This window comes from Muntiacus reevesi, chromosome 1, assembly GCF_963930625.1.
Source record: "Muntiacus reevesi chromosome 1, mMunRee1.1, whole genome shotgun sequence".
Classification (NCBI taxonomy): Eukaryota; Metazoa; Chordata; class Mammalia; order Artiodactyla; family Cervidae; genus Muntiacus; species Muntiacus reevesi.
The window spans coordinates 267,999,789-268,021,741 of NC_089249.1; positions in this window are offsets into that span (position 1 = coordinate 267,999,789).

Sequence of the window (21,953 nt, forward strand, 5' to 3'; positions counted from 1 at the left end):
GTGACTGTGGCTGCTCTAAAAAGGGCACCCTCAAACCCCGGGTCCACACGATCTCACAGACTGCACCCACAGAAGACTAGCATGCACAGATTCAGGTCCCAAAATCCAAGGGAAAAAGTCAGATGTGGCCAACGAGGTGAGTCATATGATGCGCAGAGTTGCTCATTTTAGAGAATGTAGAATGGCTTTGCAGTTCCCTACTTAATTGCAATGACATGTCAGAAAGAGCTGTAGTATTAAGAGGTAATATTATTAACAATAATAGAAGTTCCAGAATTCCAAAAGTCAGAGGCTCTATTAAAGTAAAACTAAAAGAAAAGATGGATTCCAGGAATAGTGACCAATGCTGAAATAAACTGACCAATAATTAGAATCTTGAGCACCGAGGAAGACTTACAGATTTCCTCAAAGAAGTTTTGGAAGTAACTCTTACCCTAACTTATTGTGATTAATTTAAACTCATTAAGAAATAAACACCTTCTATTGCATGACACTGACAATGCAAATTAAACATTAGTGTTTACAAGTGCGTTCCTGGACAATCAAAATTCTTTACAGATTTTTGACACTGTCCACAGCAGTTGATAAAAAATAATCTGTTTATATTTCTATAATGACACAGCAGTGATATTGGACTAGCACATTAAGATTATCTCCAATTAAATTTGCATGTACTTTTGCTCCTAAATATACTGATAAGGAAATGGTGTAAATTCAGTTACCAGTTACATTGTCAAGTATCTATGAAATAAAATAAAAACCTGAAATCCTAGAAATAAAACAGAAAGGGAAGATTGTTTTACTTCTGTTTTCTTTTCTATGAACTCCAAGATGATAAAGAGATATGCAGAACACATCTTTTCCTCATACTCAAACCTAGAAGAAAATCAGTATTTCTATTTGAAAGCCAAAAAAATAAGAGTGGGGAACAATAAGAACTAAAACGTTTACAAAGTATGTTTTCAGAATCTAAATTCTATCTAAAGGTTTTACATTATTAGTTTAGTGAAAATGAACCCTGATTCAGTAAAACAGAAAGATCTCATTGCCAGAGAGTTGCTTTATATATTCATACTTATATTCCTTACATAGACAAAAAGTTATAAGCTGTCTTCCAGCTTCTCCTCTTTGGCGTCAGTGGTTCTTGGTAACATGAAATGAAATCTATTCACGTGCATTGGCACATGAGCACGTACACACTCACACATATTGAAACAGCAAAAAATTATGTTTTGCTTTCTTCCAAGCAGAAACATGACGATTACTGAAATCGATCATGGACCAAGACATCTATTGCAAAACTTGCTACATAATTGTCATATATATACTACCACGTGTAAAGTAGATAACTAATGAGAACATACAGTATAGCATAGCTCTGAAGCAAATGCCAAAGAAAAGAGGGGATATATGTATATGTGTGACTGATTCACTTCGCAGTATAGCAGAAACTGACACAATAGTCTAAAGCAACTATACCCAACCCCGACACCCCCAAAACAAGATGTGGAACATATGTACAATGGAATACTTCTCAGCAATAAAAAAAAAAAAAAATGCCATTTGCACCAATATGGATGCAACTACAAATTATCATAGTAAGTGAAGTCAGCCAGAAAGAGAAAGACAGACGCCATATGATGTCACTCACATGTGGAATCTAAAACATGACGCAAATGAACCTGTCTACAATGCAGAAACGGACTCGCAGACATAGAGAAGACTGGTGTCCGGGGGAGGGACAGGGATGAACTGGGAGCTTGGGGTTAGTAGATGGAAACTATTATACTTAGACTAGATAAACAACAAGCTTCTGATACATATCACAAGGAGCTATTTTCAATGTCCTGTGATAAATCATATCATAGGGTATTGAAAGGAAAAGAATATTTAAGCTTGCTATATATATCAATAAGGTCACAGAAAATAATCTAAATTAGTACAATAAAAGTCCTACGCTGATGAGGGGATTGGGCTAAACCATCTAAAATCTTGGTGCAGAATGGACATATATCTATATAGAGAATGGATTCTACATTTGGAATAGGATAACCTGCAAAAATATATTTGCTCTATCATCTAATGATCCATCTTTCATGGAAAAAGCGACTGTGTTCTCCATCCTCAATCCACCTGAGGACTCTGAGAAGATACTTTCAGTTGTAGTTGAAGTTATGGACACCGTCTTTAGAACTTCAGAAAATGGATTTTGAGCTACATTTCTAGCCAGTTTTGATAGAAAATACACGCAGCAGATAGAGGTTTAATGTAGTTGAATTCCCCATTATTCAGTGACTAATTACTCATTTTGTGGTGATCCAGGTCTGTGACTTCTCTCTTTTTTCCCTCTGGCTGCCTGCCTTTGGCCATTTCACAGTTCATTAGCACCTTCAAAATCTAATAGGCAAGTGAAGAATAAAGACATGACTCAGATCAGTCAATTTTACAGTTTTGTATCACTGGGACTACAGTTTTGGTGAGATGTGCTATCGAAACTAATACCTAAAATGGAATTCAAAAGGCTTTTCTGAATTTCAGATAATCATTTTCCATCATCAGAAAAACCCAGATTGATTCCACTGACTTGGCATAACTAAGTAATTTTTTTTAGGATTTTTTCCCTCTGTTGAAATCACTTCTCTTTCTTATGTAATTACCCAGGATTCACTGGTTTACTGCATAACATAGACACATGACAGACATAGAATGTGTTCGATTAAAATCATGGAAAGAACACACTGCATTAAATTAAAGAATCTGCCTTACATCTCCATGATCCCCCATCTTCTTAATGACTTTTACTCAAAGTAAATGAATAATCTTCTTAATGACTTTTACTCAAAGTAAATGAATAACCTAATAAGCAAATAGAATCATCTAAATAATATTATTATACATACATGACATATATCCACATCTAAGTATATATTTAAAATAATATGTAAATAAGTATGTGGTATACCTACATGTCATAGTTCCATTTTTTCTAGTGTATTTCTTCACATTTTTGCAGGTCATTTATATGCTATTTGTATATATATTCTCATATTTTAAGATTCATATCTTTTCATTACATATTTTTAATTAACATGAGTGCATAATCATACTTAATATAGTATTGCTTCTTTTTCAGATAACAATTGTATATCAAGACTAATAAAACAACCCAAGCCCAAGTGACTTCACTTATGTAAACTTCACTTTCCAATAAAGTTACTATGAGACATAAATTGGAAAATGTACAGATTATATATTGTCCCAACACCTAGGGCATAATAAACTATCAACAGATAGCAACTTACATTAAGATTATATACATAGTTATATGAGCTTCCCTGATAGTTCAGCTGGTAAAGAATCCGCCTGCAATGCAGGAGACCCTGGTTTGATTCCTGGGTCAGGAAGATCTGCTGGAGAAGCGACAGGTTACCCACTCCAGTATTCTTGGGCTTCCCTTGTGACTCAGCTGATAAAGAATCCACCTGCAATGTGGGAAACCTGGAGAAGGGAAAGGCTACTCACTCCAGTATTCTGACCTGGAGAATTCCATGGACTGTATAGTCCATGGGGTCACAAAGAGTCAGGAACAACTGAGTGATTTTCACTTCACATGAGTATATGTATGTGTTTATTTGCCTTTGCTCATACTTTCAGGGTGAGAAATTTCACCTCAGTGCTACTTTGCCTATTACATACTTGTCACTCTAACAATCTCCCAAAGGATGTGTGTTCCACTTGTACTATGTACAGGGTTTACCTATGCATTTCAGAGGTCTGAAATCTTCTACATTTAAAAGAGCCAGGGTCTAAATACCTGAGTTCTAGTTTTGAATAGGCTTGAATGAACTGTATATAACAGTGAATAAAACATTTGACTTTTCAGACCTCCAAAAATGGTTCATACTTCTTGATGAGGAAGAAACAGGGGAGTGAAAAAGCTGGCTTGAAACTCAACGTTCCAAAAACGAAGATCATAACATTCAGTCCCATCACTTCATGGCAAATAGAAGGGAAGAAAGTGGAAGTAGTGGAAAATTTTATTTTCTTGGGCTCCAAAATCACTGTGAATGGTGACTGCAGCCATGCAATTAAAAGGTGCTTGCTCCTTCGAAGAAAAGCTATGACAAACCTAGACAGCATATTAAAAAGCAGAGACATACATATCCCAATAAAGGTCCGTCTAGTGAAAGCTGTGGTTTTTCTAGCAGTCATGTACACATGTGAGAGCTGTAAACGCTGTGTGCCAAAGAATTGAAGTTTTTGAACTGTGGTGCTGGAAAAGGCTCTTGAGAGTCCATTGGACACTGAGGAGATCAAACTAGTCAATCCTAAAGGAAATCCGTCCTGTATATTCATTGGAAGGACTGGTGCTGAAGCTGAAACTTTGATACTTTGGCCACTTGATGTGAAGAGTCAACTCATTGGAAAATACCCTGATCCTGGGAAAGACTGAAGGCAAAAAGAGAAAGGGGTGGCAGAGGATGAGATGGTTAGATAGCACTGATCCAAAGGACATGAATTTGAGCAAACTCTGGGGGATAGCGGAGGACAGAGGAGCCTGGTATGCTCTAGTCTATGGGGTCACAAAGAGTCGGACATGACTTAGTGACTGAGCAACAGCAACTGTGCAATATAACAAGGATATACCATATCATGATGTCACTGAAGGTGTTATGTAATCCATCAAAGGATTTGAAAGTATAAATACTAGTATTAACAAAAGAAAACTACGTATATAAGGCAGTTTAGATTCCACTCTATAAGCCTCCATAAAGTCATGAACACTTGAGTCAAAGGTAGCAATAAAGTTTAAGACAACAAAGATGGCATTGACGTGCTACTGCAGGGATCTAGGCTGTTTAATAAGAAAGGGGCATGTGCAAAGGGGTGGCAAAGCTTACTACAACACAGCCTCAGGAATGCATCTATCATAATGATTTCAGTTAAGACTTATGTACAAAACTCAAATGTATGTATCCATTTTTGTCATGTTGTAATTGGCAATTAATTATAGGATGCAGCCACTTGCATATCCAGTCTCATATCTGATTTTCTACCTGCCAGATACCTGAACACTAGGGTCTAAGGAAGTGCTATGATCAAATATAGTATCAGATTCAAGCTCATTACATATAGTATTAACTGGTTTTCTCCCAATTCACTAATTCCATTTTGCACAATTTTATTACTCTGCAACCCCATTAATATAGTTTAAAATATTTCCTCCCCTTCCAAGCCCCACCCCTCATGTCCATACATCATATTCCCTGTGTCTGATGTGAAAAGGGAAAGTGCCAGTCACTCACTGGTGTCCGACTCTTTGCAACCCTGTGGACTGTAGCCCACAAGGCTCCTCTGTCCATGGAATTCTCCAGGCAAGAATACTGGAGTGGGTTGCCATTCCCTTCTCCAGGGTTCCTCCCAACCCAGAGATTGAACCTGGGTCTCCTGCATTACAGGCAGATTCCTTACTGTCTGAGTCACCAGCGAAGCCCTATATCTACCACTAGACAATGAGTCGTTTTGACTCTTTTTGTAGTATCTCAGCTTATAGAAACAATTTATATAATGGTCAACAATGAATTTGTATCATTTGGGAGATATACTGCTCAAACATTTTGTTACTAGCTTATCCTGAATATTAGAGGGTTTTGTTTTTTTTTTTCATTGGAAAGTCTTACTTTCCATAAAGGAGTAACCCAAGTTAGATGTTTTCTTCACACTCCACTAAACTTTTTTTATGTTGCAGGGGTTTGGGTGCCCTTTTCTTTAATAAGTTTGATAAAATTTGATAAAATGAGACTTCTTCCTGGGTATACTTCAAGATATATTAAGGTAGTCACCCCTCTGTGGTTTACTTATCCAGTGTTATCCTCATTCTTCTCTGAAATTGTCTGTTCCTAAATCAGTTCATGTATCTTGTTTGTCTTCAGAAATACACCTTGTCTCTTACCCTTGTTTTCTCCAATTATTTTGTGTGTATATACATCATATTTACACTAAGGCAAGAATGATGTTATGGATTTCATGAGTAATCTGCTTTTTTCAGTATCCAGGAACTTCTCACAAGTAATCAGGAATATATTAGGCATTTAATAAATATTAGTTGAATTGATTGAATGAAAATGACTATGTGCTCTGAGCCAGACTTGGTATGAAAGTATTTAGGTGAAAAGCTATACTGATAAATAGTTCAGTTCAGTTGCTCAGTTGTGTCTGACTCTCTGCGACCCCATGGACTGCAGAATGCCAGACCTCCCTGTCAATCAACAACTGCTGGAGTTTACTCAAACCCATGTCCATTGAGTCGGTGATGCCATCCAACCATCTCATCCTCTGTCGTCTCCTTCTCCTCCTGCCTTCAATCTTTCCCAGCATCAGGGTCTTCTCCAGTGAGTCAGTTCTTTACATCAGGTGGCCAAAGTATTGGAGTTTCAGCTACAGTATCAGTCCTTCCAGTGAATATTCAGGACCAATTTCCTTTAGGATAGACTTGTTGCATCTCCTTGTTGTCCAAGGGACTCTCAAGAGTCTTCTCCAATACCATGGTTCAACACTTCTCCAACACACTTCTCCAACACCATAGATAAACAATTGGATGACCAAAAAGAAACCAGCAAGTGAAAGACTGTAGGAGTGATTGATAGAGAGGAATTGAGGATCATCAGGAGGAGAAAAGGAGAATAAAGACATTGAGAGAGAAGTTCTTTTAATAAAGGGCAATATTTTCCAGAGAAGGGTGTACTATTAGATACTTCCTTTGTATTTCGTTTTTAAAATAGAGCATCTTTGTCCAGACTATTATTTTAAACTTATTTTACTAACATAGGCTATGTTCAATAAGTGATAATAAGAAGCGTCTGAATAGCAGCTTTTGTTTTTACAAAAGAAAGGCCAATTGGGTTAATTTTGTACATATGACATTATTATTACTATTTTTCAAGAAAGAACATTAAGTTAACATAAGACTCTTTATAAAAAGTTATTGACAGTCTCATTTTGTAAATGGAAATAAATTACTGAGCACTGGCAAATATTGCTACAAAATGGAGATGCTCATTTTTATAAAGATTTCCCAATTAAAATGAGAGATGGAGAGAGAGTACATGCACACACATACATACATGTTTGTGTGTATATTATACACACACCTTAGAGACTTTATAAAATGTATACATATATACTTTACATAGTATATGTACTTTACTATATGTAAAGTACTTTATATGTATATAAAGTACTTTATATACATATATATACACACACATATATACTTTATTTTAAAATGATGCTCACAAATGTATACATCTAAAGAGAGAAGACTGCAAAGTAAAAGGTTGGTAAATCTGAAACTCCAAACTCAGTAAGATGCTGTTACTATAAGCCAATGAGAAAAAAATATAAGCTAAACTACCACTGATCCTTGAACAATGTGGGGATGAGGAGTGCTAGTTATCAATGTCATCCAAATACCACCTGTAAGTTATAGCTGGCCCTTCCTCATACACACAGTTCCTCCTTATCCAAGGTTCTTCCATATTTGCATCTACAGATTCCATCAATTGCAGATCATGTAGTACTGTGGTATTTACTAACAGAAAAAAAAAATCAAGTATAATTGTACCATGCAGTTCAAACCCTCATTGTTCAAGGCTCAAGTATAATTATTTCAATGCTATAGTAGTATATTTGAAGCATTTCAACAGTAATTGAGTATGTTAAGAGAGTTGAACTATAAAGAAAGCTGAGCACCAAAGAAGTGATGCTTTTGAACTGTGGTGTTGGAGAAGAAGACTCTTGAGAGTCCCTTGGACTGCAAGGAGATCCAACCAGGCCAACCTAAAGGAGATCAGTCCTGGGTGTTCATTGGAAGGACTGATGTTGAAGCTGAAACTCCAATACTTTGGCCACCTGATGTGAAGAGCTGACTCATTAGAAAAGACCCTGATGCTAGGAAAGATTGGGGGCAGGAGGAGAAGGGGACGATGGAGGATGAGACGGCTGGATGGCATCATTGACTCGATGGACATGGATTTGGGTGGACTCCAGGATCTGGTGATGGACAAGGAGGCCTGGTGTGCTGTGGTTCGTGGGGTCACAAAGAGTGACTGAACTGAACTGAAGAATGACTATTAGAACACAGAGACATTTTCTTATTGAACTCTTTGCATGTCAATTTATTTAAAAAAATTATTTTCTATCCTATGTTGAATATTAATTAAAATCTTTGCCTATAGATAGTGACACATTATGATTATTAGTTTGCATAATATCTAATTTACCTGGATATTCTGAGCATACATCTGGTTGTTTTCCTAAAATTTAAATGGAATTATTATAAACAATATCTGAGTAATATATTATATTAGATCCTCTGTTACTAAAATATCATTATACAAATAAAAACAAAAACATAAAAATCACTCTACCGATGATGAATTAACTCAATATAAGTATTTGCTTGCTTTTTGTTGTTGTTGGTATGGTCTTAAAAACAACCATAGGTGGGTAAAATTGCATACAGTTCTGTTTTATTTTTATTTTTTTGTTCCATTTCCAACATTATAATGAAATTACTTGCATAATTAAATTAATATTTTGGAATTATCATGTGATTCAACAATTCCCTTCTTATTTAAATACCCAAGAGAATTGAAATCATGTTCATACAAAATTGTACATGAGTGTTTATAGCAGCAAGATTCATAACAGTTAAAAAAAGTAAACAACACATATTTCCATCAACTGATGAACAAACATATTGGTTAATCATATTCATGCAACAAAACATTAAAAGGAATGAAGCACTGATATTTTCTGCAACTTGGATAAACTTTGAAAATACTATGTTTAATTAAATAAATCAAACACAAAAAGTTACATATTACATGATTCTGTTATATGAAATATGTAGAATAGGCAATTTCATAGAGACAGAAAGTAGGTTAGTTACTATCAGGGAAGAGAGGGAGGGACTGAACAGCTCCTACCAACAGGTGTAAAATTTCATTTTTGGGTGACAAAAATATTCTGGAATTAGTGGTGATGGGTTTGCAACCTTTTGTGTGTATGAAGACTATGGATATGCATACTTCCTAATAGTGAATTTTATGGTATGTTAATTATATCTCAAGCCAAAAATATTCTAAAAGACAATAATATTTGAGATTAATCTTACTGTTTGATTTGAACAAATTTTAGAGTAAAGGTTGCAATATTTCCTACTGTGGAGATTTTTCAAAATTAGGAGGTTAATTTTATCATTCATAACATTTATTCTCTATAAATGGTTGCTCCAAAGCCTTTACTATGGTCTGTAAGCAAGTATGATTATTACTCTCACGAAATGTTGGATTTCTAAAGGTAGCAAAAGATCTTGAATATGAGAATTCCATGTTTCCTGTCCCCTATAAAAAAGTGAAAATATCAAACATTATCTGAATTTGCAAATCAAAAGTATTTCTAGGATGTTTGACTAAGAAAAAATATAATTGTAAATATACATATTTCAGGATATCAAAATTAGAAATTATAATTAGTAAGATTCCTTCCTAACTTTGTCACCTTGATATCTCCTTTATTTCTATTTTAAAGGAAAGAAACTATATTTGCTTGTAAATTTCTAACATAGAGGCAATCTCTGAAGTTATACAAAATTGTCCCATAGCTCATTACAAATAGGCTACTGATTAAAAAAATGAATCCACATTGCAGGTCTGAAAAATAGCTGTGTACAATTTTCCACAAGCTTTTACCTACTAACATTCATCCAAAGGCAATCCAGAGTTCAAAGAACCTGGTATACTATAAACTAACAAAACAATTAAGAGAGAATTCTAAAAGACTTTCATTTTTAACTAGCAGATAGTAACCAAATAGTAGAAAAAGATAAAATAATATAACCCAATATGGAATGTAGGTATCAATTTGAAACTCTGTTTTCCTGGCAATTAACCACTTCCTATGAATGTCTAAATACTTAAAGTATTTTCACAAGTTTCTGCCTTCCATGAAAAAATAATAATAATAATCTCATCTCTCACTGCTTCCCTATGAAAATCTTCCATTCCAGTCAGGTTTGTCTTTCAGCAGGAATCTAAGAACTCAAATGAATCAGGAGCCATGAAGCAAGAAGGCCTGGAGATTGGAGAATGGTGAGAAGTGATCAGCTGTTAGGGACAAAGCCATGTATGCAAGCAGGTGATACTCAGAAGGAGCAGATTGTGCTAATGTGGACATACAGGCCTAAGATTATGAAATTACATCTTTAAGATGCCTCATTACTAAAACCCTTTAGACCACAAAGCTGTATGGCATAAACAAAAGACAGAGTTCTAAAGGTTGAAGAAAGAAATTCGGAATATAGAAAGTTATAAGAAAGAGAGCAACAACATAATTTATGCAAAAGAGGAAAATTTCAAAATAAATGGTGTAAAATTGAAAAAATATATTCCTGCTATATCTATGTGCCTACGGTTTTAACTACTGTTTTAAAATAAAACTTGAGTTGTATTGAGCTATTTCTAGCAATTAAAAGGCATTTAATTAGTTATATTATTTGAAAATTTTAGATGATTGGCTATTAAATCCAATTATTTAAAAATTAAGAAAAAATTGATTTGATATTCTTTTGTGTGTTAAAAATATGAAGGTGATTTTAATATTCCACATTTTTAGGTTTGAGCCGGCAGCCAGCAGTTGAAATTGACATGTGAGAGTTCTTCTAAGTCCCAGATGCTAGCTGCCAACTGCCTTTTTGTTCTTGTTTCCTTGGAAACGGAGGTTGGTTTTGTGAAAACAAGGTAGGTACAACTTTTACAGGAGAGAAATGGAACACTCCTTTGTCAACTTGCTGGTTGAGGCCTATGAGTGCAGCTTTCCAGAAAACAGTAAAGTTGGAAGCCAATTGAGGCATAGAGATGTGTGTGACAAAGCCTCAGTATCCATGTTCTTCCTATTTAAATTGACTGTAGGAAAATGACACAATAAGATAGTCAAAATGATCAAATCAAAATAGTCAAAACTTTATCAAAAAAAAAATTTGAGCCTAGGTTGAAAAACATGAGATACAGCACCTCCAACAATGAAATGCTTTTAAATGTTCAGTTATGTTAAATAGGCCTTTATTGAGGGACACCCTGTGTCAACATTTCTCAGAATTCACAAGGGTGACCCGCCCGTAGAGACTGAGGGGACAGGTAAGGTAAGAGGCAGCAAAAGAAAACATTTTCTGTCCCAACAGCGTTTTACAAAAGTTCTTCATGTGACTCTGACTCTCCTTATCCCTTCTGCCTTTATAAATCACTGGTCTGATCTGTTTTTTTGTGTCTTTTTTTGGGGGGGGGGGGGGAAAGAGGCACTAAGGCACAGAAAGACATAGTAATTCATATAAAAATCGAAATCTAGCTAGTGGCAAATTAGAAAGAGAACCTAGTATTCTTCTTGTTTCAAACATGTCTATTTTATACACTGTTATAGATTGATACTATAGTTATGATTTCAAAATTATCTTGAACATTTATTTTTCTTTAGATATCATCAGCTGAATATAAAGAAATGTAAGCAAGCTATGTTAGGATCTTTCAAAAAATGTAAGGGTTTAAACAGTTACCACTTGAAAGCTAACAGTTACTTTTTAATATCATGGTTTAGTTGTAGTTGCTATACATCATAAGCTGGAAAATACAGCAAAAATTAGGAAAGGACAAGTCTTCATTTAAAAAAAATAACTTAATCAGAGATGGTCCTTTTTGCCTTAATTTAAATAACAGGACTTATTTAGAAAAAAAAATATCCAGCCAGAGTTGCACCATATTGTGTGGAGATTCTTTGTATCACTGAAGTGAATTGTGGACCAAAACAAAGGCTATAAAAGCCCACGGCTACATCTGTTACCTGTTTAGGTGTCTTAAAAACACATTTACATTTTTCAAAATTGGAATTCTTTGCCTGTATAACAGTAATGACTTAGTAAATTGTTGGGTGTTGTCTGCTATTTTAAGAAAAAGAACTGTCTCTTTAAAATCATGATAAAACCCAGAACTGAAAAAGCTAATTTCTATTTCAGTGAATCACAGAACAGTGATTAAACACGAGGTCCCTTCAATGATGTTCCATCACAGCCTTCATGTTTCCATCACACTACATATGGTCCAATTGTTTACAGATTACAAAAAAAATCCCTGCTCAGATGTTAAAACAAGATGCTTTCTTCACTCTCAAATGGCAGGCTGACTGCCAATTTTTACAATTAGTTATTCTGTGCAAAGAAAAAAAAAAGTTTAATTATCACGATTTCTTATGTTTGGACATTACTCTTGTGATGGCTATCAACCTGAGGCCTGACAGAAATGAACTCTGCTCCATGACATGGGGGGAAAGCCTCTTGGGAAGATAGCTTTTTGTCAGGGAGAGAGAATAACAAAATAAGGAGAGCAAAGCATCTTCGCCAGAAGTAGGTATCGCAACATCAAGGCAAACCAGCCACCTGCCAGTGGCGACGTTTCCCTATGGCACCGTCTGGCAGACAGAATTTCACAGTGTTAAACAATAAGGCTGCACACACCATGAGCGCACCTATCAATGGGTCACTGATTCTTTAAAAAAGACTTGCTGAAGAAAGTAGAGTGATGATGGCAGGGCAATAAACAGACAGTAGAAAGACCCTCTTTTAGATGCTAAATCCCTGGTTATTTTATGACCTCAAAGTTGGTGTTCTCATTCCTTAGAGGATTGCTTGCATCCACATTACACTGTCAGAGTATTGTTAGCTGGAAGTTGAAGAAAATGGATTAATGAATTTATGTACTTAGAATTATATGTATTATATATTTCAATGTCTATATACCCTCAGACCTCCAAAGAGCCTAGCTTTGGCTACAGCAGTTGATTTAAAAATCATATGATAACAAGTGGCTCCAAGAACAAGGATCTTGGCAGGTGAAATTAAGGGAAGGGGTCTGAAACATGTTAAATTATTTTACTCCATTGTGTTTGGCTTTAATAAGATTCTGCATGAAGAATCAGCCATTTAAATATTACTTAAGAAAATGCTAATGAATATATGTTTCAGGAAGCACTGTGCTAGTATGATATCTTACGATACTTCTTTTATGTTTCATGTTGTCTGTTTAGAAGCAGAAAGCTCCTCTGAGGTTTGTCCAAACCTGGATGATTTTGCATGCTATTCAAAGATTCTGTCAGTGGATGAAAAGCTTTTGCTTATTAGTTAAAACCTGTAACATAAGACCTTTTGACTATCTTGAGGGACATGCCTCTTATTAAAATTGTGTAAAAATTATTAATAGTTTCACAGTTGATAACATATTGGTGACAAAAGGGGATATTCAAATAACAATGGAAGTATAATTGAAATTCTCTCATCTCACCCCAGTCTTATTCCCAAGGGTAACAATTGCTAGTCCCACAACAGTTCTAAATAACAGGCTTATCCCTCTGTTTCTTGTTTTATCATTGTTAGACCAGAGCAATTTGCGCTCCTCCGGGAAACAACCAGGCTTCTGATAGCTCAGTTGGTAAAGAATCACCTGCAGTGCAGGAGACCCTGGTTGGATTCCTCAGTTGGGAAGATCCACTGGAGAAGGGATAGGTTACCTACTCCAGTATTCTTGGGCTTCTCTTGTGCATCAGCTGGTAAAGAATCTGCCTGCAATGTGGAAGACCTAGGTTCATTCCCTGGGTTGGGAAGATCCCCTGGAGAAGGAAAAAGTTACCCTCTCCAGTATTCTGGCCTGGAGAATTCCATGGACTATAGCCTATTGGGTTGCAAAGAGTCAGAAATGACTGAGTGACTTTCAGGAAACAATCAAGGAGTTTACCTCAAACATGCCCACTTCTCTTTCACACCCAAATTTTGTTAGTTTTATTATAATTTTTTCCTTCTACTAGTGACTCTCATTTTAAATTTCTTTGCATGAATTTTAATTACTTAAGGAATATATCTTCTCCTTAAAAATCTAAAATAGTGCAGGTAAGACTATTATCTTCTTTGACTCTCTCTCAATGTGTACAAATAACTCAATACGTATAAGGCTGTGATTCAACAAACAAAGTCATTTATCATTGGTCAAGTGTCTCTGGTAATCACGTATTTGTCGTTTTTAGTCACTAAGTCATGTCTGACTCTTTTGCAACCCCATGGGCTGGTAGCCTGCCAGGTTCCTCCGTCCATGGGATTTCCAAAGCAAGAATACTGGAGTGGGTTGCTATTTCCTTCTCCAGGGGATCTTTCCAGGGATCGAACCCACATTTCCTGCATTGTGGGTAGATTCTTAACCACAGAGCCACGAGGGAAGCCCACATCACGTACCCCCACAAAATACAATGGTGTGTGACATGTAGAGCGTATATATGAAGTTGAGAGAAGTCACACTTACTTTTTTAAAAAAAATTGGGGTACAGTTGCTTTATATATTGTTAGTATGTGTTGTATAATGAAGTGAGTCATCTGTATATATACGTTTTCCCCTCCCTCTTGAACCTCTCTCCCTCCCCTCCCCCATTCCATCCATCTAGGTCACTACAGAGCGCGGAGCTGAACTTCTTGCGGTATACAGTAGGTTCCCACTATCTGCTTTATACACAGCAGTGTGCTTATGCAATGCCAATCTCCCAGTTCATCCCACCCCCCCTTATGTGCACACCTGTTCTCTATGTTTGCATCTCTATTCCTGCCCTGAAAATAGGTTCATCTGTGCCATTCTCCCAGTTTCCACATTTATGTATTAATATTTGATACTTACTTTCCTCTTCTGACTTACTTCACTCTCTTCAGTAAGTTGTATTAGGGAAACTGGAGAGCTATATGCAAAAGGATGATATTAGAACATTCTCTAACACCATACACAAAAGTAAACTCAAATGGATTAAAGGCCTAAATGTAAGACTGGACACTATAAAACTTGTAGATGAAGACATAGGAAGAGCGCTCTTTGACATAAATCACGGCAGGATCTTTTTCAGCCCACATCATAGCATTTACTTTTACATGCTACCTAAAAGTTTACTTCAGGTTAAGAGGATGAAAATAGAAACTGACCCAAAACTACAGTGATCCTATAGTAACAAAAATTCCATTAACATTTTTATATTACTGCTCATTCATTCTTACTCACTCATTAAATTATTCCTTCAGAGTCAGATATTATGGATACTTGGGCTTCCCAGTTGGCTCAGTGGTAAAGAATCCAGCTGCCAATGCATGAGACACAGGTGACATGGGTTTGATACATGAGTTGGGAAGATCCCTTGGAGTAGAGAACAGCAAACCACTCCAGTATTCTTGCCTGGAGAATCCCATGGACAGAGGAGCTTGGCTACAGTCCATGGGTTACAAAGAATTGAGCACTCCCTTAAGCATATTATGGGTGCTCCAAAGATTAAGAGCCAGATATTTTTCTAAAGATTTCAAAGTGTAGTAGAGAGAGCAGTGTTTCAGGTCAGTTCAGTTCAGTTCAGTCACTCAGCTGTGTCTGACTCTTTGCAGCCCCGTGGACTGCAGCATGCCAGGCCTCCCTGTCCATCGCCAACTCCCTGAGTTTACTCAAACTCATGTCCATTGAGTCGCTGATGCCATCCAGCCATCTCATCCTCTGTCGTCCGCTTCTCCTCCTGCCTTCAATCTTTCCCAGAATCAGGGTCTTTTCAAATGAGTCAGATCTTTGCATCAGGTGACCAAAGTATTGGAGTTTCAGCTACAGCATCAGTCCTTCCAGTGAATATTCAGGACTGATTTCCTTTAGGATTGACCTGTTGGATCTCCTTGCAGTCCAAGGGACTCTCAAGAGTTTTCTCTAACACCACAGTTCAAAAGCATCAATTCTTCAACACTCAGCTTTCTTTATAGGCCAACTCTCACATCCATACATGACTACTGGAAAAACCATAGCCTTGACTAGGTGGAACTTTGTCGGCAAAGTAATGTCTCTGGTTTTTAATATGCTGTCTAGGTTGGTCATAACTTTTCTTCCAAGGAGCAAGCTTCTTTTAATTCATGACTTCAGTCACTCTCTGCAGTGATTTTGGAACCCCCAAAATAAAATGTGTGACTCTTTCCATTGTTTCTCCATCTATTTGCCATGAAGTGATGTGACCAGATGCCATGATCTTAGTTATCTGAATGTTGAGTTTTAAGCCAACTTTTTTACTCTCCTCTTTCACTTTCATCAAGAGGCTCTTTAGTTCTTCTTCGTTTTTTGCCCCAAAGCAGTGGTTAGTCTCCAGTTATTGATTTTTAAGCCAGTATGAGGTCATTCAAACCAAGTATTAAATCTCTTTTCCAATTGTTGTCTTTGGTAACAATAAAGCCTCCTATTTGGAGGGTGGGGGTATAATGTATGCTTTTCTACATTTTCCTTTACATCTCTAATGCCTCTGCAACCCCCTTTTTATGTCTGGTTTATTCTTACAACTAAATTCATTTTTTTTGCAACTTAAATCTTATACCAAGAAATGTATTTACACAATAGCTCTTGAAGGAGTAACTTCATCAACGAAGCCATGCTTCCTTTTAAAAGGTTGCTAAATCCTATTTTTTCATATTTTTCATTATTATTTTGAGGAGAAGTTAGACTCCTAGTAAAGGTCATAATTTACATAAACTTAATAAAATGCGACCTGACTCATGGGTTTACTTAATGTAAACCTCCTTAAGAATCTCTTTAATTCTAAAATATTAAGCCTAATTAACTCAAACGAAATTTGACATTCTGACTATGATACTGAATATAGTTCTCTACAGTAATTAAGTTTGGAGGGTCAGTCCACAACATGAAGCCAAGACTAGCAACTACTCATGCCAGAATCTTCAATAATTTCATCTCTGAAAATAATAGGCAGAAAGTATTCATGATTCTTTTTTGAACAAATGGATAGGAGGTGGGACAGGACACAGGAAACCAACTTTGGTCAAGACTCCAATTCAATTTAAGTGATTTTGGATTTCTGGGCCCAGTTATCTCATTTGTAGAGTGAGATGCTCAGATACACACAGTTGTAACCTATTTTATGTATACTTCCTGTATACTGATGAGGATAATAAGTCAATTATTCAATTATTCTTATTCACTGGGAACATAATGTTAACATATTATGGTGTGTCAGACTAGCTCACAGGAAAGTAAAATACATATAGTGATCAGAGAAGTTATCATAGAAGATACTAGATGCATTATGAAGGATGGGGAGAAGGGCATTACATAGAAGTGAATCTGGAATCAAAGCAGGTGACATCAAGCTTAAGACAAGAAAATCACACAGAGAATGTCATGGAGTTTGAACAAACACCAATCCAGAGACTGTTTAGATAAAACATCTGCTTTCCTAAGCATTAATTTTAAACATTGTGCACCTTTTTTTCTTTTTGGGTAACAGAATCCTTTAAAATGCTACATCACATAATAATTCATTTTTATGTAAAATACATTAAATAAAATTATAGTAATGAAATATCAGTTTTAAGAAAAAGTTCTTTAAATTTGTTTATTTTACCATCATTAATAGCAATAAGAAATATATTTTTTAAAACTCAATAATCTGGAAGTTAGATTTAGTATCAAAATAATTCTTAATGGCTAATATATTTTTAAATTATTAGGTTTTATTGAGGCTGCAAATGAGAAAAGAAAGGTCTTCTATACACTGAGGTACCATTTCTGATGCTCTTCATTCCATTCTTAGATCCTAATTTTCCCTTCATGCATTGTACATTTTATCACGAGATACTATATTCGGGTATTTTTTAATATTTCTCATTCATTATTTTAAAGTGTCACATTTTCTTCTGTCTTTTTGGCCATATGAAGAATATTTTTGATAGCTGTTGTTATGGACTGAATATTTGTTCCTCACCATCTATATTGAAATCCTATCCTCCTAGTGTGATATTATAAAAGGTGAGGCCCTTGAAAGGACATTAGGTCATACAAGGAACTCTCAGGTATGGAATCATCGTCCTTATAAGAAGAAACAGGAGAACTTTCTTTCTGCTTTTTCTCTCTGCCATGTAAGCATATAAAGAGAAGATGAACATTTGCAAACCAAAAAAGAGTACCCTAACGAGTATCTACTGCTGCCTTGCCCGTGAAATCCCCAGCTGCTCAAGCTGTGTTTCATTGCAATGCCAAAGAATGCTCAAACTACCACACAGTTGCACTCATCTCACAGGCTAGCAAAGTAATGCTCAAAATTCTCCAAGCCAGGCTTCAATAGTACATGAATTGCGAAATTCCATTCAAGCTGGATTTTAAAAAGGCAGAGGAACCAGAAATCAAATTGTCAACATCCTTTGTATCATCAAAAAAGCAAGAGAGTTCCAGAAAAACATCTACTTCTGCTTTATTGACTATGCCAAAGCCTTTGACTGTGTGGATCACAATAAACTGTGGAAAATACTGAAAGAGATGGGAATACCAGACCACCTCACCTGCCTCCTGAGAAATCTGTATGCAGGTCAGGAAGCAACAGTTAGAACTGGACATGGAACAACAGACTGGTTCCAAATCGGGAAAGGAGTACGTCAAGGCTGTATATTGTCACCCTGCTTATCTAACTTATACGCAGAGTACATCATGAGAAATGCCAGGCTGGAAGAAGCACAAGCTGGAATCAAGATTGACAGGAGAAATTTCAATAACCTCAGATTCACAGATTATACCACCTTTATGGCAGAAAGCGAAGAGGAACTGAAGAGCCTCTTGATGAAAGTGAAAGAGGAGAGTGAAAACGCTGGCTTAACTCAACATTCAAAAAACGAAGATCATGGCATCCGGTCCCATCTCTTCAAGGCAAATAGATCGGGAAACAATGGAAACAGTGACAGCCTTTATTTTCTTGGGCTACAAAAGCACTGCAGATGGTGATGCAGCCATGAAATTAAAAGACGCTTGCTCCTTGGATGAAAAGCTATGACCAACCTAGACAGCATATTAAAAGCAGCGACATTACTTTGCCAACTAAGGTACGTCTAGTTAAAGCTATGGTTTTTCCAGTAGTTATATGTGTGGATGAGAGAGTTGGACTATAAAGAAAGCTGAGCGCCAAAGAATTGATGCTGTTGAACTGTGTTGTTGGAGAAGACTCTTGAAAGTCCCTTGGACTGCAAGGAGATCCAACCAGTTCATCCTAAAGGAAATCAATCCTGAATACTCATTGGAAGGACTGATGTTGAAGCTGAAACTCCAATATTTTGGCCACCTGATGCGAAGAACTGACTCATCTGAAAAGTCCCTGATGCTGGGAAAGATTGAAGGCAGGAGGAGAAGGGGACAACAGAGGACGATATGGTTGGATGGCATCACTGACTCAATGGGCATGAGTTTGAGCAAGCTCTAGGAGTTGGTGGTGGACAGGGAAGCCAGGCGTGCTGCAGTCCATGGGGTCACAAAGAGTCGGACACAACTGAGTGAGTGTACTGAACTGAAAACTGTGAGAAATAAATGGTTTCTATTTAAGCCACCCAGTTGATGGTATTCTGATAGAGCTGCCTACACTGGCTAAAAGTGCTGTTTTAATGTCCTCATTTTCAGTTCTGTCTTTTGTTTTCACCTCTGAGTCTGTTTCTATTGATTGATTCTTCATCTGAATATAGGGCCCATGTCCTGCTTATCTGCATGACTAACAACTTTTAAATTAATATTTGACATACCACTTTACATTGTTGGTGAGTGGATGTGTTGTAACCCTTTTAATAACTATTGAGCTTCCCTGATAGCTCAGCTGGTTAAGAATCCGCCTGCAAGGCAGGAGACCCAGGTTCAACTCCTGGGTCAGGAAGACCCTCTGGAGAAGTGATAGGCCACCTAGTCCAGTATTCTTGGGCTTTCCTGGTGGCTCAGCTGGTAAAGAATCCACCTGCAACCCAGGAAGACCAGGGTTCAATCCTTGGGAAGATCCCCTGGAGAAGGGAACAGCTTACTACCCACTCCAGTCTTCTTGCCTGGAGAATTCCATGGACTATATATTCCATGGAGTTGCAGAGAGTCAGACATGACTAAGCAACTGTCACTTAAATAACTATTAGGTTTTGTTCTGATATTCTACTAAGGTGCTTGGAGTCAGTTTCATCCTTTTGAAGTTTTTCTCTTTTTTTTTGTAAGTTTTGTATCATAGGTCTATAATACCCCTCAATCTATCGCTAATGTGTCTCTAATACTGCAGGTACTACTCTTGATGACTCTACCCCATACCCTGCGCATCAGGAGTTTGGTCCATTTTGGATTACTGGAACACAAACCACTCCCACCCTGATGTGATCCCTGGAGTTTAATCTTTCTAATTTTTTCTGGTTATTATTTCCCTATTTTCAGTAGTTACCTCACATGCAAGTGCAAATAAGTACTTTGCAGAAAAACTTAAAGGGACTTTTCTGAAGACCTTCAGAGGATCTCTCTCTCTTTCAATCTTTCTGCCTAGTATTTTATCCTGCAAATTCTAGCCCCTTCTGAATGATGAACTCTGGACTACTCAACTTGGAGAAACTGCCAGTCTTTTAATGGGTTCTCCTGTCCAATAATATGTCTGGGAACTCTCTCAAGACAGTGAGCTGATATGTCTAGGGTTCCTCTCATTTGCTTCTTTTCTCATAGATTACTGTCCTCAGCTGCCTATTGTCCACTGTCTAAAAAACCATTGCTTCATTTATCTTGTTGAGGTTTCTAGTTATTTAAGGTGAGATGGTAATTTTGATCCCTGCTATTCTATCACGGCTGGTTTGCAGAAATCCCTGATGTGTTTCTGTATTTGTTTTACTGAGAGAAAGAGACAGAGAGAGGGAAGAAAGTAAGGAAGGGGGTGGGGGAGAGGGAGGGAGAAAGAGAGAGTAAAGAAAGGTAATTATGAATCAAAAGTAACTATAGTTATAAAGCAGATAATCCTGATTGACCTGAAAGTTAGCAGATTTTCTTAAAATGATCAAGAACTTTTAAAGTATTTTTAGTAGGAGATCATTTGTTTTAAAGTTAAGTCACTAAAATTTCTAACAACTACTCACATTTCTTTTACTAAATATAAAAATCATATTGTTGTTAAACAGAATACAATGTCTGTATCACAATATTCTCAGAATACAGCATATTACTTTTAAGTGTCATTGTGCAAATTTCTGTGATTCTATGGGGTGAGAACATGCCATTCTATCTGACATTTCATTGACCATGGCTTAGATGTGTACAAGTTGAATATTTATTACATTTAAATGAGTGGATGTGTATACATCTGAATTAAGGAATGGCAGATGGAGGAAGAGAAGGAGAGAGAAGAAGATTAGTGGGAGAAGGACAAAAAATATAATATTGACCATTCTTTAAAAAGTTCAGATTGTAAAATTCTCAAAGAGTGTATTTAGAAGAACTTCAAATATATCTATAGAGGGAGCCAAGGATGTTTTATATAGAGTTCTGAATTATATTTGCAACACACTGCTGAAGATATCATTTTTTCTATTTAAATAGCTAATATAAAATTGTTGAATAGTTATTGTTTAAAAACTTCACATAAAAATGAATGAAATTATGTCATCTGCAGTAACATGGATGGACCTAGAGATTATCATACCAAGTGAAGTAAGTCAGAAAGAGAAAGACAAACAGCTTATGATCTCACTTGTACGTGGAATCTAAACTATGATACAAATGAACTTATTTACAGAATAGAAACAGATTCACAGATATAAAAAACAAACATATGGATACCAAATGGAGAAGAAGGTGAGAGAGGGATAAACTAGGAGTTTGGACTTAAACTACTGTATATAAAATAAATATTGAGGTCCTAGCATATAGCACAGGAAACTATATTCAAAATCCTACAATAAACCATAATGAGAAAGCATTTGAAAAAGAATATCTACATTACTGATTATTTTTTCCTGTGCATCAGAAACTAACACAACATTGTAAATCAACTACATTTCAATTTGAAAAGTTCACCTCAAAACA